Source organism: Rhinopithecus roxellana, chromosome 3 (genome assembly GCF_007565055.1).
Source record: "Rhinopithecus roxellana isolate Shanxi Qingling chromosome 3, ASM756505v1, whole genome shotgun sequence".
Lineage (NCBI taxonomy): Eukaryota > Metazoa > Chordata > Mammalia > Primates > Cercopithecidae > Rhinopithecus > Rhinopithecus roxellana.
In genome coordinates, this window is record NC_044551.1 from 164,297,597 (window position 1) to 164,315,911 (window position 18,315).

The window sequence follows — 18,315 nt, forward strand, 5'->3', positions numbered from 1 at the left end:
ACAACCTATGCCTCCAGGGCTCAAGTCGTCCTCCCATCTCAGCCTCCTTAGTAGCTGGGACTAAGGGTGCACACCTCCATGCCCAGCTAAATTTCGTATGTCTTGTGAGATGGGGCTTTCCATGTGGCCCAGGCTGCTCTTGAACTTGTGACCTCAAGCAATCCACCGGCCTCGGCCTCCCAAAGTACTGAGATTTAAAGCGTGAAACGCCGCATACACCCTAAAAAGACTTTTTGTCATCCCTTACCTCTTTCTTCTTACTTCAGTCGTTCCTAGTCAAACTGACACTGGCCTCTGGTTGTAACCATTCACATTGGCTTCATTTCTTCTGCAGTTCTCTCCAGACCCCAGGTATCAACTTGCTACAAAGACCTAGTCTTTTGCCTTGGTTTTTCCACTCAATATTCCAGCAACATGCTGGAACTGGGACCCTCTTGCAATCTTATTCTGGCCTCTGAGTTGATCCCTTATCCTCTGCCTGGCTCTCACCAAATTCTTCCCAAGTGGGAAGAATGCTGCTTCTATTTTTCCAAGGCTCTCCTGTGAGTGGGCCAATCATTAAAAACTCCAAGAATACCACCTACTTACCTTAGAAAGGAGATGGAATGAATATCAGGATAGTTGTTTAATGGAATTTCCATGTAAGAAAACCATGGTAAGAGGCATCTTAGACAAGAAGAGTGAGAAAATGGTTGATGACTTGGGCTAAAGTCCTCAGGCCATACTCCAGTGATAGAAAGTCCCTCTGACATTCGTCATGGAGGTGAGGATTAAGTTTCCTGAGATTTTTTTTTTTTTTTTTTTTTTTTTTTTGAGACAGAGTCTCACTCTGTTGCCTAGGCTGGAGTGCAGTGGCATGATCTCGGCTCACTGCAACCTCTGCCTCCCGGGTTCAAACAATTCTCCTGCCTCAGCCTCCCAAGTAGCTGGGATTACAGGCGCCCACCACCATGCCCATCTAATTTTTGTATTTTTAGTAGAGACGGGGTTTCACCATGTTGCCCAGGCTGGTCTCCATCTCCTGACCTCAGGTGATCCGCCCGCCTCAGCCTCCCAAAGTGCTGGGATTACAGGCGTGAGCCACTGCATCTGGCCTTCCCTCAGATTTTATGTAAAGTAACTGACAGTCCCAGGTGCCTAACAAATGCTAGTTTCTTTCCTTCTACCTGCCCTATGCCTTCAGGTCAGGCCCACTATTTCCACCGTCTATCCAAGCCTCAGCCTTGCTCTGCACAGTAGGGCACTGTGTCTCAAAATGCCCAACCAGCCTCCAGCCTGATAAATCTAGACCCAGTCCTGCCCATTCCAAAAGCTCACTGGTTACCATCCTCAGTCCTCTTTGGCCTAGCTAAATTCAAAGAATCTGAACCTAATTATCATTATCTTCTCCATTTCTATATGCTTTCAGTTCTGCAAAATATTTTGCCATCCAGCATTTCATCACTTGGTCTGAGGAATCCTGTGAAATACAAGCTGAGGCTTTCCCGTGCTTCAGTCTAAGAGGTATAGTCACTGGTCTACGCTGCAGTTGTGCTGACAGGCACCTTATAGGGCTTTTGGGAGGATTATATGATATAATACTGAAAAGCACTTAGAAGAATGCCTGACCCACAGTAAAAGTGCAACAAATGTTAGACATTATTATCATTGTTATTATTATTATTTTGTATTGAAGCTCTTTTTTTTTGAGAAAGGTCTTGTCACCCAGGCTGGAGTGCAGTGGTGCAATCTTGGCTCACTGCAGCCTGAACCTCCCGGCTCAGGTGATCCTCCCACCTCAGACTTCTAAGTAGCTGGGACTACAGGCAAGTGCCACTGTGCCTGACTCAGTTTTGCATTTATATAGATGGGGTTTTACCATGTTGCCTAGGCTGGTGTTGATCTCCTGATTTCAAGCGATCCACCTGTCTTGGCCTCCCAAAGTGCTGTGATTACAGGTCTGAGCCACCATGCCCAACCACATTGAAGTTTTAGTGGGCACATTTAGGTATATTTTAAAACATAATTGCCTCTTTTGATGTACATAACAGTTCTAAAGAGGTAGGTATAAAAGACTATTGGTTAGAATCCCAATTTTTGAGGTAAGAAAACTAAGACTCGGCTATATGAAGTGAGATGGCCATGGTTAATGAGAAGTTTTATGATTTCCCATGTAATGTTATTGTTCTCCACCAGAAGACACTGAACTAGATGGATTGTTACTTATTCAATAAACATTTATTGAATGACTACTGTGTGCCAGGCATTGTGCTGGGCACTGAGGGTACAGTGGTGAGCAAGACAGACAGGTCCCTGTGCTCCTGAAGTTACCATTTTAGTGGAAGGGGACAATCAATAAGCAAGTAAATAACAATAAAAGGTATATATCAGTTAGTGCAATAAAAATTAAACAGGGCAGTGGGATACAAAGTAATTATGGGTGATAAGGTAGTGAATAAAGGAGGGTTTTTCTGGGGAGGTGACTTTCATGATAAGCAGGAGATGAGCTGGAGACCTTCTCACTTTGGATATGTAGCTAGGTTCTGGGAGAGAAGTCCTCGTGAGGAGGGGATTTCCAGGGTCCTACTCGGGGCCACCACAGACAAGTGAATGTAGCAGGAAGGAGGATTGCAAGGTAAGGGTTGCTCAGAGCCCAAAGTCAGAAAGACTTGCTAAATTTGAGATTTTTCTGGAAAGAGGCAGGAGAGCAAAGAAACTTTTAGCAGTGGAAAGGGAATTTTTTTCCTTATAGGTACTTATTAAGTTTAAACATTTTAAAATTAACTTTACTGAGATATAATTTAGATAGAATAAAGTTCACTGATTCTAAGCATACAGGTTAATGAGTCTTAAGAAACATAGACCCCTGTGTTAAACATTGCCTTTCTCAAGATATATAGAACATTTCCATCACCCTAAAGTGTTCTCTTGAGACCTTCACAGTCACTTCTGGCTAGGTATTATGTAGAATGTCCCTCAATTTGGGTTTGTCTGATGGCTTCTCATTATTAGACTATGGTTATGTGTTTTTTGCAAGAATACCACAGAAGCGATATGCCCTTCTTATCACATTATATTGGGAGATACATGATATCATTATGTCATTCCTGGTTATACCGGTCTTGATCATCTAATTAAGATGTGACTAATAGATTTCTCCATTGCAAAGTTACTACTTTTCCCTTTGCAATTAATAAGTATCTTGGGAGACACACTGAAACTACCCCATAAATATTTGATTTAGCACTATATAAGACCATATATTGAATTAGAGAATGTTGTTTTGTTGAATTTAGTTTTACCAGTCAAGAGCATGGTCTATTTTTACTATTCGCCTGTTTTTATTTTTCTCATTCTTGTTTTATAGTTTGTTCTTTAATAAACATGGATCTGGATTAATGGGAAGACAGTGTGATAGAATGGAAAGAGCATAGTATTCGACTATTCGCTGGGCAAACCTGGATTTGAATCCCAACTTTCCCACTCACTGGTTAGATGACCTTGCAAAAGGCCTGACTCGCTAATTTCTCATCCATAAAAAGCGGCTGGTAAGAAACCGTCTCACAAGGTTTTTGAAAACATTAAAGCACTGAGTAGTATCTGGCACTCAATAAGTGCTGTGTAAATGTCATTTCTTGCCTCCTTAATACTCAGTGTTTAATATTGTTGTCACAATTGTAAGTAGACTCCTCTTTCTGCAGGGTGGCCTTAGGATATAGTTCAGATTTTCTTTTAGATTTATTTTATGTTCTGACACCACAGAGGCTTTGGCTCAGGAAAGCAGCGAACTTTTTAATGTCTCTGAGTCACTGGGGAGAAAGCACTGGACCTGTTTTAATTGACGACAATTATTGAGAGCTCACCAGTATCTCCTTATTCTAATACCTTGCAAAACTCCTTCTTTACCTTTGGTATTTGGAGATTTGATTTTCACTGATGTAACAATATATTATTTGCAAAAGTGGCATTTTTTTCTCTCTCTCCTGTATTTCTACTTTTTGTTTATTTTTCTTCTTTCATTATAATGTTTTAAGGTAGAATTAACACGGGTAATCTAGTGTGGTTCCTGTTTTTTACCCAGAATAAATCTGAGTTTTTATTTTTTTTTTTTGGGGAGCGGAAGCCTGTACTCCTATGTTAAAAGAGAAAAACACTGAAACAACAACACCCCCTCCCCACTCCATCTCTGATTTCTGATTTCTTAAGACTTAACAAAACTGCCTTCCTTGTTTGGTCTTTTTTCCTTGTTCCAAATTTTATTTCCCCTTTCTAAACTTTTCATTGTTATTTGACATGAGGCAAACCTGGATTTGAGTTTACACTGGATTTTAAACCTGGATTTTATTTTTTTCTTTAAGATTTTAAGTTCTTTAGGCAGGATGTCACTGTTTCTTTTTTATTCTGTATAGGCTTTAAGGGCAACATATTCTCTAAATGCTGCCTTGGCATCCCCAGAAAGTATTACTGTTGTCAGAAAAGGGGTCCTGATCCAGACCCAAGAGAGGGTTCTTGGATCAAGCAAGGAGAATTCAAGGCAAGCGTGAGCGCATGAGAGAAGAGCAGTTTATTGAACGCTGCTACTCAGTTACAGAGTAAAGCCTCTCAGCTGCTACTCTCAGAGTAGGGCTCCTCAGGAAGCAAGAGGAGGAGACTTGTCTTTAAGTTTTCTTATATAGTGGTCTTATTTTCTATGTAAAACTAAGTTACTTCTACATGCTGGTGGGCTGACAGCATGACAATTTATTATTTTGCTGATATAAAGAAAACTTTCTTGCATTTTAGCGTGTAAGCACATCAAAGCATGACTATAATCAACTTAGAAGCATATATTGTTATCGATATTGGGACATCGACATTCTCTGTCGTGGGGCATTTATCCTTACAGGTATTATTAACTGTTTTCTCAGCCATAATATCTTATGACCACGGGCCTGACTGGCAAGAATGTGCCTTGCTAGTTTTAACATGGAATTGATTTTAAATGTGTCACCCTGGCTCTCCTAGCTCCTTTTTCTCTAACTTACTCCCATGAAATAGTCTTACAAATAATTTTTCCTTTTGCCTCAGGCTCCATTATGGCTTGCATGGCACTGTTACTGATCCTGTGTACAAAAATTTTTGATATTTTGTTCATCATGTTTTTTGGCATAATTTTGATTTATTAAAATATTATTTGATTATGGAGTTTTTGATCCCTGAGGCAAGTACCTCTCTCACCTCATTCCAGTCTAGTTCTGGCCTTGTAATAACCTCCCAGACAAGTTTTGCTTATAATTTTGAGATGGAAGCCTGATATCAGAGAGACTGAAACTGTTAATAAGCCAATTGTACCACCTGCCAGGAGAAATCGTGTTTTCCTTTTCTGCTCCTTTCCCTTTCTTACTATATTGCCAGACCTCAGCTCAGCAGAAGTCCTTGTCCTTTCCAGCTGCTGGTTGAGCACGGCCACATTGCTATTGGGATGCCTGGGTTACTTCTTCATTTAGAGAGGTCAAAGGCCAGGGTCTTATTTTCCAGAAATAAACCCCAAGGGCTATTGAGCTCCTTCAGACCCTTGTCAGGGTCCTTGTGGCCCAAAGCATTCCTTTCTCTGCTGGAATCTGTCAGTTAGCTCTGGCAAAAATCAATTTCCTCACCCTGAGCTTATTCCACCTACACAGTTCCTCTTTAGAAATTATGGAAAAGAACTTGTTCGTAAAATTCTCAAATGTCAGAACTGGAAAGGCCCTGAGAGACCATCTTGCCCCAACCCCTTTCATTTAACAGAACATGTAACTTCCTTTGCTCTATTTCCATGTTTCAAGGAATCCCCAAGGCTGCCTCATAATAAAAATCAGGAGCAAAGTAAGAGCCAAGTTAATCAAGGAAGTAAACTGCTATGTAACCCACTGTGCTCAGGGAGGACTGATCATTAGAAATGTAGCCCTGGCCTCGAGATTGTTTATTAAGGATTTTCTTCAAGGGCAAAGAAAAGGATCTGTGATGGCTCACTCCAAAGATTTAATGGTGTGGGGTGAGACTGAAAAAATTCGATGAGCTTCAGCCGGGCTGAGAGTTTTAAACATCCTGCTTTCTTCTTCTTTATCGACTGGGTCAGGCATTGTGGAGAAGTTGGCAAGTTTGTCTGTGTGCTTAACTTCTCCCAAAAAGTGTCTCTCTGGGTCCCATACTCAGAGGATATGTTTTCGCTTAGTTCTGAATGTATCAAGAGGCACTCTGTGTTAGGACTGGCATTGAAAGTCACATATCATTCACATTCTACATTTGCAACAAAATCCACCCTGTGCAAAACACCATCACATCCGTTCCTCTAGTTTAACTATAACAACGTAAGGTAATTTTTAGCTACATTTTGCAGTGAACAGGCTCAGTCTGCAGGATTGCCTAAGGCCATGTGACTAGTAAGAGGCAAAGCTTTGATGTTGATCCAGAAGGACACCCCATCCTGTGCTTGGTTCTACTAAGCCGCAATGCTTCAAGGGTGCCAAAACGTGCCATGAGAGACACACCAAACTAGCTAACAAGGTCTCAGGGTTGAAACCACTGTCTTGATCTGATTTGCAGTGAATGCATCACTATGATTGACTTAAAGGACCTAGAACAACTCGGGAACTTACTGTTATTCCAGAGAAGACACTGGGACATTGGCCCCAAAGGAATTTACCCATCTTGAGGTTTATTGTTCTTGGAAATTTTTCTTTCAGACTGGAAGAAGACAAGGAAATCTCATCAATTGAAGGAAATTCCTATAAGAAGCTTTATTCACACACGGGAGAGGATCAGATCCCATTGTAGTTCTGGGTAGTATTTAGCTATGTGCGGTGAACACTTTTGAGGCGAGTGTGTGTAGCAAGGCAGGGTATAGGTTATACACTTTCTTCAACTAAACCAAGAAAGCTTATCCTTGGGATTAGAAGGGGATTACAGTTAGATGTGCAGTTCAGGGAGAAATAGGAAGGCCAGGTGGGAAAACTCTAAATAGACTTGAATTGAGATTATTGTACAAACAGATTACTTAGGGACCTTGAATGGATTATATCCCTGTGTCTTTGGTGCTCAGAAAATAATCCAGGGTGAGATCTGAATACAACTCCACACCTGTGTCACCATTCCTGAAAATGGACCAATTCCATTCCCTTGTCTTGGAAAAGCTGATCAAAAAAGACACATTTTTAAAATTTTTTTTAATTCATTTTCTTTCCAGTTTGTTGACACCTCTTACATTCACGGGCAACTGCTCAAGTGTATTGGGAAACACAGTTGTGTATTGTGTCAGTTGACTGGCCTGATGGTGGTGGTGCTCTGGCTGGGATGGAATGCTGCTAGGGGCGCTAAGATGAAGACGAGTCAAAAGAATTGTCAGCTCACAGGTTAGGAGCAGCCAGTCCAGCAACTGTTTCCTGGCCACCTTTCCCACGGCTTCATCCAGTTGCCGTTCCTTGGCAAACTTCATGACCCTTGAAGAAGACCTCCTACACTGTACCCCTTCTCTGCTGCTTTAGCTGAAACCTGAGGAAGCTGTGGGGAAAACGAGCTAGTGTGAGCTGCGTGATGCTTTTAGAGGAAGACCTGCTGGACAAAGTGAACTAACACCCTTCTACCAGCCAACCCCCTCACCCCTACCCTCCTCACCACACCCACCCCCTTCCCGCTCATGATTCTAGGTTAGGGTACAGCATGTCATAGATCCATGACTAGAGGCTGCTGACACATCTTTCCTTTTTCCTTGAACCTTCTCTAATGTCATAAGATCTTATTTTCACCAGATGCTGGACCCTTCAGTTAGTCTGTGCTGATTGCTAGTCAAGGTTTGGGGTTGCCATTCCCCCACCTCCCTAAAGTGTGAGACTTGGAGTACGGAGGATTGTCTGGCCTTGGCTCCTGGACTGAAATAAGTTGGTTGTATTTGATGTTTCTGGAATCCATCTAATGCAGAAACCCCAGCTGTCAGGTAGGGGTGTGTGTTGTGAGAGAGAGACAGAGACAAGAGAATGTGATGTGTATGTGTATGAATGTATGAATGCTGGCCTCCATGGAATCTGAGGAGCAGGGCCAGGACGAGGTCAGGCAAGTGAGGCAACTAGGGCATAAAATTAAGGAGACAGGACTCTCAGGGCACTTGCAGGACCCATGATTTGGGGAGGAGCATAGGAGAATAGTAAGAGACAAGTTTCAAACTGTTTCTGGTAGGCAAACACAAAATTAGTCCATGATACTTCCAACACTCAAGAGGGAGGGAGGAACTCCATTTTCCTTTTTTTTCCCTCCTCTCTAGAGTACTTTGGCGGATCTTAAAACTGAAAACATGAGACTTAATCATTCCCCAATGTTTTACCAGATAGTTGGTCAAAAGGGTCACTGATGAAATGCGTTAATCTCATCTCCTCCTCTTGGTGGAAATGACCAGGCCTTGAGGTGTCCACTTAGCTAGTGGTTCACCATTTTTGTGTCTTTTTATGAGGTGAAAGTAATTCATGAGCACACGGTAAAGATAGACTTGAAACTAGAATGATCTTGGGCTAAGTACAATGCTGCCTCCCTGCCTCTGCCCATTCCAACTTTCTTTTTGTGCCTTAATGCATTACTTACCTTTTCCAGTTGTCCATCCTTATCCCCCATGAAGTAGAGCATGGGCACTTAAACTGGGAGGCTGCAATCCACTGCAGGACAGCCTGGAGCTGCTTCTGCAAGCTATTGTAGAGCACTGATTATTGACAATTACTTCATCGAGAGTCTTGATAGTTCTGTGGCATTGCACCGCTGTAATGCACCTGGTGCCCCTGAAATTGGGCTTATCTGCCGAGGCTGCTTGTTCTTCCAACTCAGCAAGGGCTGCCCCATCGTTCATATCTTAGCCATAATAAGGCGAGCTTCATCACAGATTCTACCAGTTTTCTATAAATTGCCAGTTCACTTGCTTCATCCCACTGATAAAGTCAAGTTCTTGATGGCCTGGCATGTTCTTCCCCTTTGTCAGATCTCTTGGACATGTAAGTTGCTTTGCTTGCCCTGGGTCAGAATGCTTGTTCCACCTTCGCATGGATCCTCACATTTGAAGGGGTTCTCATTAAGCAGTTTCTGAATGTGCTATTTTGACATATCCTTTTCTGGGAGTCCAGGGGTTGTTCTCTCTTTGACAGGTGGATGGTCCAGGGGCTCTGTGAATTCTAGGTGTTTCACTGAAAGTGCTTTGGCACTTTGGCACCCCTCCCACTTTTCATATTGAGTACTCTGAGCCATAAGCCCATGTGGAACCAGACAGTCTTCTTCAATGTATCTTTGCCCTTAGTCTGCTGGGTCAGATGGTACTGGATCAGCTAAGGGCAGAGACAATCAGGTCCTTGGCCAGTGAATCTGTGGGAGCTGATCTTTTCTCTTTTTCATCTTTATTGCTGCATGCTTTGGTAGCCACCTTGCATGGGTGTCCTTGCTTTTGGTTCCAGATGGTCAGCCCTCCTTGAGAATGTGTTCACCAACTTTCTCAGCACTAGTCAGCGACTTGCATGGATCTGATTTCATTTTGCCTTTGTCCCCCCTTTCATTTCAGCTTTCATGGGGGAGAATTCAAGACTCTGGTTCCTGCATTTGGGATCATGGGACCCAGCTTTTAAAGATGCATATGACAGACTCTGAAACTTGTCTCCTTCTCCTCACCAATAGTCACTGACAAGCGCTTCAGCATGGCCTCCATGATGTCTGCGCATTTTGTCTCTTGACAGCTGAGACAAAGTCTGAGTCAGTCATCAGGACCCCAGTAATATTATGCAGGTTCTTCATGCAGGAATCAATCAAATCGGAACACATCTCCTTGGTTGCCTTAGCAACACCCTCTCAGGACCACACACGCTGGAACTGGCTTCCCAGAGCTGTGCACATTGCAAGGTCTTCATGACAGAGACCATCATGTCAGATGCCACCTGATTTGCATGAACCATGAGCCCCTTGCTGATGGAATCTGCAAATTCTTTGCTCTCTCTCTGGGACATCTGTTTGTCTCCACTTTTGCTCTTGTTGGATAATTCCACTATATAGAAAGCTTTTCTGGCCACCTTCCCTGGACTCCTCCTCAGTGCACACATTTCTGCAGCGGTCAGTTCCACAGCTTCATGGGCCATTTCAGAAGCAATCTTGCTCACAGCAGTTGGGGACTGATTCTCTCTTTTTCCCAGGGGATGGATAGATTGACTGATGAAGGCATTTGCTTCCACCTTCCAACTTCTCCTTGATTTCCTTATGGGCCATCTGGATTACCAGAGAAGATAGTCGTTGAAGTAGAAGGAAAGGTCATCTATAGAACATTCTCCATCAGGGGAATGACTGCTCTCTGAGTCTAGGAGGTTTGGCTGGAGAGCTGAAGGACTTTGATTATTGTTGGTGTTTTAGCTGCTGCTATTCTAGGCAGAGGTTTTGAGGTCTGTTCATCAAATAATCTATTTTCACTTGATCAGCATAGACGCTGTAGCAGTTCTCAGAGGATTCTGTGTGGATATCGCCCTCTGTGTCTTCTACTTTATGTTTCAGGTAGAGGTTGAGGGGCTCATGCTGTGGAAACCCAAGCATACTTCTGGAGATCACTGAAAGCCAGTTGAGGACACTTACGGGATCAGAGGGAGTTGTTTTGAAAAGGCACACAGATCCTCCCTCTAAAAAAAGAAGACCTATCCATAAGAGTTTGGGTAGGCTATTTCTTTCCCTTATTTTACTTAGAAGTGTATCAGATTAGGGATTTGACCTTTAGAGTTTGTATGGGAACATAACATCCAGTTATATCCATTAGTACACATTCAAGCAGAAGTGCAGCACAAAAGTTCAAAGTATATACATGTGTAACTTAACTATACACAAGTGTTATCAATATATGTCTGCCAACTCATATGAATATGTTTATCTCAATGGTCAAAAATGTGTCAGTGGTCTGTTGTGTAGTATTATGCATGGAAATAGCAGTTAACATGTGTGAACATCTCAATAGATGTGAGAATGTGCCATTCTGTTTTGTTAGTGTGAAAATGCACCTCTGTGGCCGGGCGCGGTGGCTCAAGCCTGTAATCCCACACTTTGGGAGGCCGAGACGGGTGGATCACGAGGTCAGGAGATCGTAGACCATCCTGGCTAACATCGTGAAACCCGCCCTCTACTAAAAAATACAAAAACTAGCCGGGCGAGTGGCGGGCGGCGTTGTAGTCCCAGCTACTCGGGAGGCTGAGGCAAGGAAATGGCGTAAAACCGGGAGGCGGAGCTTGCAGTGAGCTGAGATCCGCCACTGCACTCAGCCCGGGCTACAGAGCGAGACTCCGTCTCAAAACAAAACAAAAACAAAAACAAAAACAAAAACAAAAAAAAAAAAAGAAAATGCACCTCTGTGTGTGTGTGCATATGTGTGACTGTGTCTAAGCATGTGTAATAATGTGTTGACATCATTACCTATTGTATATGTCTACTGTATAGGCTGATATGTGCATGTTATATGCATATTTGTACATGTGTGAATGTCAAAATATTAGTGTCTATGTCTGTGTCTCTGAATATGTAAATGAGTCATTTGAGTAATCTGCATATATGTGTGTATATAAATTCACTAGTAGTATCATGCATATAAATGCATTTATATATGTTAAGCATAAATTCATATATTAACACACACTCATTAATATAGATACAATTTAATATATTAATGTATATGTATGTTAAAATATGAGTATGTGTAAACAGGTGATTGTATAATGACTAGTTAATTCATAAATTGGGTATCAATTTATGCTATATTTATATGTTTATCAATGCTTGACCATGTGTATGTCAATGTTGTACATACCCTGGTATTTGAGTATGTGTGTGAGTAGGTGTTTATGCATCTGTGTCAACAGTGTATTATCAATGCATACAAACAAGTGCATTGTAAATATGTGTCGCTTAGCGTAAGTTTTGTGTGTTGTCACATGACTGTGTATACCATATATTTCTTTGCATAGATATGTATATTTATAAGCGTGTATACCAATAACTGAGTCTGTGTGGTCACTATGTTTTGATCAAGTCTTATGCATGTAATGTGTGTGAATGTATGTTCATGCATTGTATAATATGGGTGTTTATGTGTGTTGTGTGTGGGCATGTCACTGCATCTGATGCTGTATGACTTTGTATATATTTGTATATGTGTGTCATTATTTATGATCAGATTAAGTTTGCTACATCAATGCTTGTGTGTGTCAATATCAAATGTAGCCAAGCACGTATTTATCATTGCTTGTATAAATTTTTTGTAAATGTATATAAATGTATATGTTGATGTGTGTATCATTTTGTATAAATTTATATGTGTATATCTATGCCTGTAACTGTGTATGCCCATGTCCAGATATGTGTATATGTACTATATACACATATTCCACCCAACACTAACTGCCGAGCCCTCTGCTCCTTCTATTGCTTCATCTCCTCTCTTTTCACTGAATTTCTAGAAATGTGAGGTCACGATAAAGTCAACTTTTTGCAAACGGGCTTAAGTTACAATCAAGCAGATCTGCATTGTATATAGGAAAATGGGCTGCTTTTCCAAAAATCAATGCGGAGGTATAATTTATCCCTTTCTTAAGACTCCAAAATTGAGTTGGCTATACCCAATAAACTGAAACTCTTTGGATACTGTAATGTAAACTTTTTTTTTCTTCCTTAGGGACCACTCCTTTCACTCCAAAGGAGTCTGGGGTCAGAAATAATGTTTTGGTTATAATATGAGCCTAGAGACACAGAACAAGAAACATTTGATTCCTGTGCATTAAGTCAATATCCTGGTCCCATTACCAGCCACTCCAGGCTTGTAGCATGAGAGGGGGACTTGTTGTATGCTCCAGTGTCCTCCCAAAGCCAGAACCCTAACAGATATAATTTGGATACTTAAACAAAACCAAAAGGAGTTTGTATGTCACAGTGGCATGCACATCTAATTGCTTCTAACTTTAAGCTACTCAACAGCCTAGGTAATCTCTTAGACAACAGGGTAAGGACGAGGCACTCAATTCTTGCTGGTTACGGATGTCTCTGCTCCATACCCCTCTTTCTTCCTTGCTGATGCTGGGTAATGTGGGGCACACAGGTCCATTACCAACCAGCAAAGAACATTACAAATAATCTTGCGTGACTCTGATTGGACGGTAGCTGGAAATCAGGAGAGGCATTCCGAGCCTCTGTGATTAGTGCCATTATTAAGTACCTGGGTGTTGAACTTACTGTGGTCTTGAACTTAGGCCTGTGTTCTCTAGAATGTCATAGTATTCAAATTGATGAGCCTGTTTGACAGTAGTTGTCTTACCATGTCTGATCCAGAGTCTGCAGACTCATCATTGAGCTCTGAGAATAGAAGTGGTGGAATCTCAGAGGCTAATTGTACCTTAGACTGGTCTTTCTTCTCAGTATCCTTGATCACGATAATCTCTTTTTTCTTCCAGATTTCCCAGGTTTAAGTTGCCTTCTGAGCTGGAACCAGCAGCATCCTACGAATTAAATGGTAGATTCTTAGACAGTTGCTTTTGGAGATTTTCTCCAAGCTGCCCCGCCTAGGCTATTACTTCAAATTGTGATGTTATGACTTCTTTATCCTTTTTTCTTTCAGGAGAGGTAGGCTTCTGAGCTAACTAGTCTTTGAAGAATGAGATGACATTCCCTCCACAAATTACTACTCCCCACTCTGAAGATGCTCACAAAGCCATCAGTCTCAATAACCATATCATCACCCTTTGGATGGGTTTTTTTTTAATAAAAAATAAAACAACTTTTCTGACATGCTGTCTTCCATGTTTTATCTCTATCAGCCCTACCAGCAACTTAAGTGGCTTCTAAAATGAGACTTGATATCAAAGTGATAGTAAATTCAGAACCAGGGATCTTGGGCTTGGAATGCTGGCTTTCCCCGAGTCCCTCCACCTTTCCCCTCTCTCCTCCTCCCCAACATTTTCCATTCTTCATATTTCACCTGATAACCCTTCTCAGGCAGCTTCTGACCGATTCCGACTCTGAGCAAGAATACGCACCTTGTAATCTTTATCTTCTACATTCAGGTGGACACATCGACAAAACATATCTGCATCAAATTAGAAGGGTGAATTTAGAAAAACTCTAGAGAAAGGGGCATAATTTCTCTTTCTTGAAGATGATATAGCACCTACCTCAGAGGGTTCTTGTGAGGATTAACTGAGACACTATATGGAAAGCATGTAAAAGCAGATTTCCTGGCACATAGCAAGTACCCAAAAATGTTAATACTGTGATTATTGTTAGGCAGACAGATCTTAGCATTAGTACATTCTTAAAGGAGAATACCACCTCCTGTCAGAGAGAGCCCAAGGTACAATATCCACATGTATTAATTGAGAAAACTGAGAAGAGAAATGGCTGCCCAACTGACAAAACTTAAATGTGGAGCTTATTTTGAACAATTTTCCTGGCTTCCAGTTTAGGGCACTTGCTACTACCCTAGTGTTTCTCAAAATTTATTTTATTATCATTAATATAGCATATTTTAAGTAGTATATGGTATAACATTTCTGCATTTAATATGCGATTTTATTGTGCATTAGGGAGAATATATACTAGAACATCAAACCTGGGATATTATGGATAATATTTCTTAGCATGATTGCAATTTTTAAAATGTAAGTCAATTTTTAAAACATTGTAAAAAAAACAATTATTAAATAATAATATGTGTGGCATTTGAACATGATTGAAGACTGTGAAGCCCTATGAAATTTCGAATTTTTGGGAAACAGCCCATGAAGCATTTGCCCTCCTGAGGGGTCCTAGGGTAACATTGTTAGCTAGTCTATATTATGACTTAAGAGGTCTTAACTAATAGGGGCTGGTTGCTAGGCACCCACCACTCCTCCCTCCCCTCAGGCTCCTCCCCACGCCTCCCCTCCCTAGGTCCTTTACATCACACCACACCCTGCCCCTCCCTTGATTTTATCTCTGTGTGATGTATGAGCACGCTGGCCCCTGACGACCTTGTTGAGCTTGTTGCTTGGAGAAGTCATGGTATCATCTCGTCCATAGTTTTATCTTGGGTCCCAGGGATATCTATACCCTATGCCAATTTTCCTACTCCTCAGCATGAGTCATTTTTTATTCTTACCACTTTCCGGTCCTGATCTGCTGTCCTGCTGGGTTGTAGAATCTACCTTGCACACACCCCTGTGGCTGCGTAACCAGTCAATACATCAGACATCTGGAAAGAGAAAGAAAAGAAAGCGGAAATGCTTATATATGGTTTTTGGAAACCAGATCATTTGGATAGAATCTCTGGAGGGGTTCTGAAATCCATTTTTGTGTTTCATACATAGGTTTAGGCTAGGGACTGGTGGGGCGAGCAGTGGGTACACATTAAGATGTTTGAACTTGATGCTCAGGATCATTATCTTTGCAACATCCATAGTCTCCTTTAATTTAGACTCCCCATATCAAGTATTTGGAATCATGAGAGTATGATGACCTGGGAATCAAATTTAAAAGGAAATCTAGTGACTTTGGGGATTACATTTAGTGATTTACTTCTACCCAACTCTACTAACTAAATCTCTCTGATCTCCACATTTCTTTACCCCCTCGAGTACCTTCAAAAAACTCATCTCACGTTACCACCCCTCTAACTTAATTCTAGCTAACTCCAGTTCAACCAGTCTTTCCCATTACACTAAGAAAGTGAAATTAGATAAACAGCTATAACACATCACTCAAAGCCACTGGAAAAGACTAAGTCAATAGCAGTAAATAAATAGCCCTTTTATTAAACAACATATACTATTTCAATATATAGAACAAGATTCTGAATGGTGAGAAAACCCAGTCTAATAACCATAAATAACACAAAGAGACAAGAAATCTGAGAGAAGACCAGACCCTGATCCAATAGGATCAGTTTAATTTATTTTGTAAGAAAAATAAATCTCTGCCAACTCCTTCCACCATTACCCGCCTCGGCCACCACTTCCCAACCCAGTCTGGAACTAAAAGTGAAGGAAATGACAGAAGCCAGTGACTGATTTTTGCTACGTAAGACCTAGATTTATACTCAGAACACACAGTTAAGAGCTCGTAGACTGTTTTGGTATCTGGGGCTTGAATTTGATTTCTTTTCAAATTTAACCAGAGAAATCCTTTTTGCCAGTATTAGAGGGCTATTGAATTCCCTTCCCATCCTCCCCCATCCCACTCTCCCTTCTGCCCCTCCCCTCCCCTCTCTCCCCACTCCTCTCCTTCCCTCCCCTTCCCATCCCCCTTTCTGTCCTTCCCTTTTCTCCCCGTTCCCTCCCCCCCTCCCCCTCCCTCCCCTTCTCTTTCTGCCTTCCTCCTTCTTTCCTTCTGCCTCTTCTCTATTCCCCCACAGCATGTTAATAATAGCTATTCTCTATGGCTATCCTTTCACATGATAATACTACTTTCCTGCTCTTTACCATCCCTGCCCACACCAAGATCTTTCTGAACTCTTCCTTCAGGAATCTCTGTAAACCTTGAAAAAGTTACAGGAAAAGACTCCTACACACTCTGAAGAGGGAGCTTCTTTTTTTCCAAGAGCTAGATAGAGAACACGAGCCTAGTAAAAAAAAAAAAGGTGGAGGCAGAGTCCCTCATGTGATTCAGAAACAGCGTAAGTCCAAGTCCAAAAACCGTGAAAAACAAAATTTATGAACTCATTACCTTGATGATGAAGTTCTTTTAGATGTTTGGCTGAAAACGTGACACCTAGAAGGGAGATGTGCCCCTTTAGATGGAACTGAGAAGTGCCAAGTTCTTGGGCACCTGCAGTTGGCTGCCACCCCTGCCAGCTGTTGGACCAGACTGAGGGGCCAGGCTTTCCCCTGTTGCCTCTGACCCTGGGGTGTGACAACAGAGTTTGTTGGGTCACAATGCCTAAACTGTCACAACCTAAGCAAAGGTGGGCATGTTGGCAAACTCAGTAAACTATCCCATCAAAAGCACATCAGGCTGCCTGCTGTGGGACAAACTTTTTCTGGTATCTTTATGAGGGTACACACCATTTTGCTCACATTTTCTCGGGCTCACAGTCCATCAAGATAGCCCTTCTCTTTTCATTTCCTGCTAGACCTCCAGAACAATCTAATCATATCCCTACTAGAGAATCAGAGTTATGTTGCAAGAGATCTTTAGATTTACACAGAAACAGAGAAATGTTAATCAAAATCTTTTCTGGGTATCCCAAATAAAAGTATGAAAACAGAAACTTGGAGGCTGCCTTAGCAGCTTCTGTAGTTTCACGTCACCATTAAGATGCCCCCCCTAGCTAGTCAAAAAGAAGTTAGATGTCCATACCATTGTAGTATCAGAGTAGGCCATCATGTAGGACCCTGGAATGATGTTTTCTTGTCGATTTGGATGCTGTGATGACTCTTCCAGTCTGCCTCAAGATACTGCTCTTGTCTTCAACTCTCCATGCCCTCCTACAGCCTTGACTGCCAGCTGGTACTAGAGTTACTTCTTCATGACATCACTGTTTCTATAGAGAATAGTGACAGCACAAAGTTGGAGGGCTCTAAGGATTCTGTGTGCTCTAAGTGGTCTAGCAGGCTCTAACCTTCCCTATGAGAAATAAGTTGTCCAGAGAAAGGCTGATCTAGTTGAGACAGGGTCTCTTTTACAGACTCCTTAGGCCATGAAAAGACTTAAGCTCCACTTAATCTTTTCAATTTGGTCAGTGCTGGTTTGTTGGCTACAGTATGTATTAGAGGTTTATCCATCACACTTTGAGATGCCTTCATCTCATCTTACTGAGTTTAGCCCAGTTTGGAAATATATCCCACAACCAAATGGCTCTCCCTGTGCCCAAGTCTCGTCTTTCCTTGTCTTTCTCCTCCACTTCTCCACTTTCATACTGCATGCATGTAAATAAATGTATCGGAATTAATCAGTTGAGATGATCTCCTAAAAGAGTTCCATATCTTTGGTTCTACCTCCATTTATTCCTTTCCTGTTGCCCCTGAGATTGCATCTTCTAACTCTGCTATATGATTTGATCCTGTTAGCTCATGGTGTCAAAGAGAAACAGAGCCTGGAATTTGTTAGAGGTGGCAAGACAGATTTTATTCAGGCCACTGCGGTGAAGGAGAGAGACTTCTGATGACAGATGTCAACTCCACTGAAACAAAAGGCAGGGTGTGCTAAGGAAAATTACCGAAGGACATTGAGTGGGGGTGAGCGTGGTCAATGTATGGGGCATCTGTGTTTGCTAATGGGTGCTTATTAAAGTTAGGTTCTCTACGTTCACAATGTCAGGTTTTGAAAGAAAACATAATTAAGAACTATAAAAAAAGAAATGAAATA

At 41.7% G+C, this 18,315-nt stretch overlaps 1 pseudogene; it reads right to left on the reverse strand.

Annotated features, from left to right (window-relative positions):
* Positions 1 to 7,350: 7,350 nt before the first annotated feature.
* On the reverse strand, positions 7,351 to 17,331 carry LOC115896560 (annotated as a pseudogene).
* Positions 17,332 to 18,315: the final 984 nt, after the last annotated feature.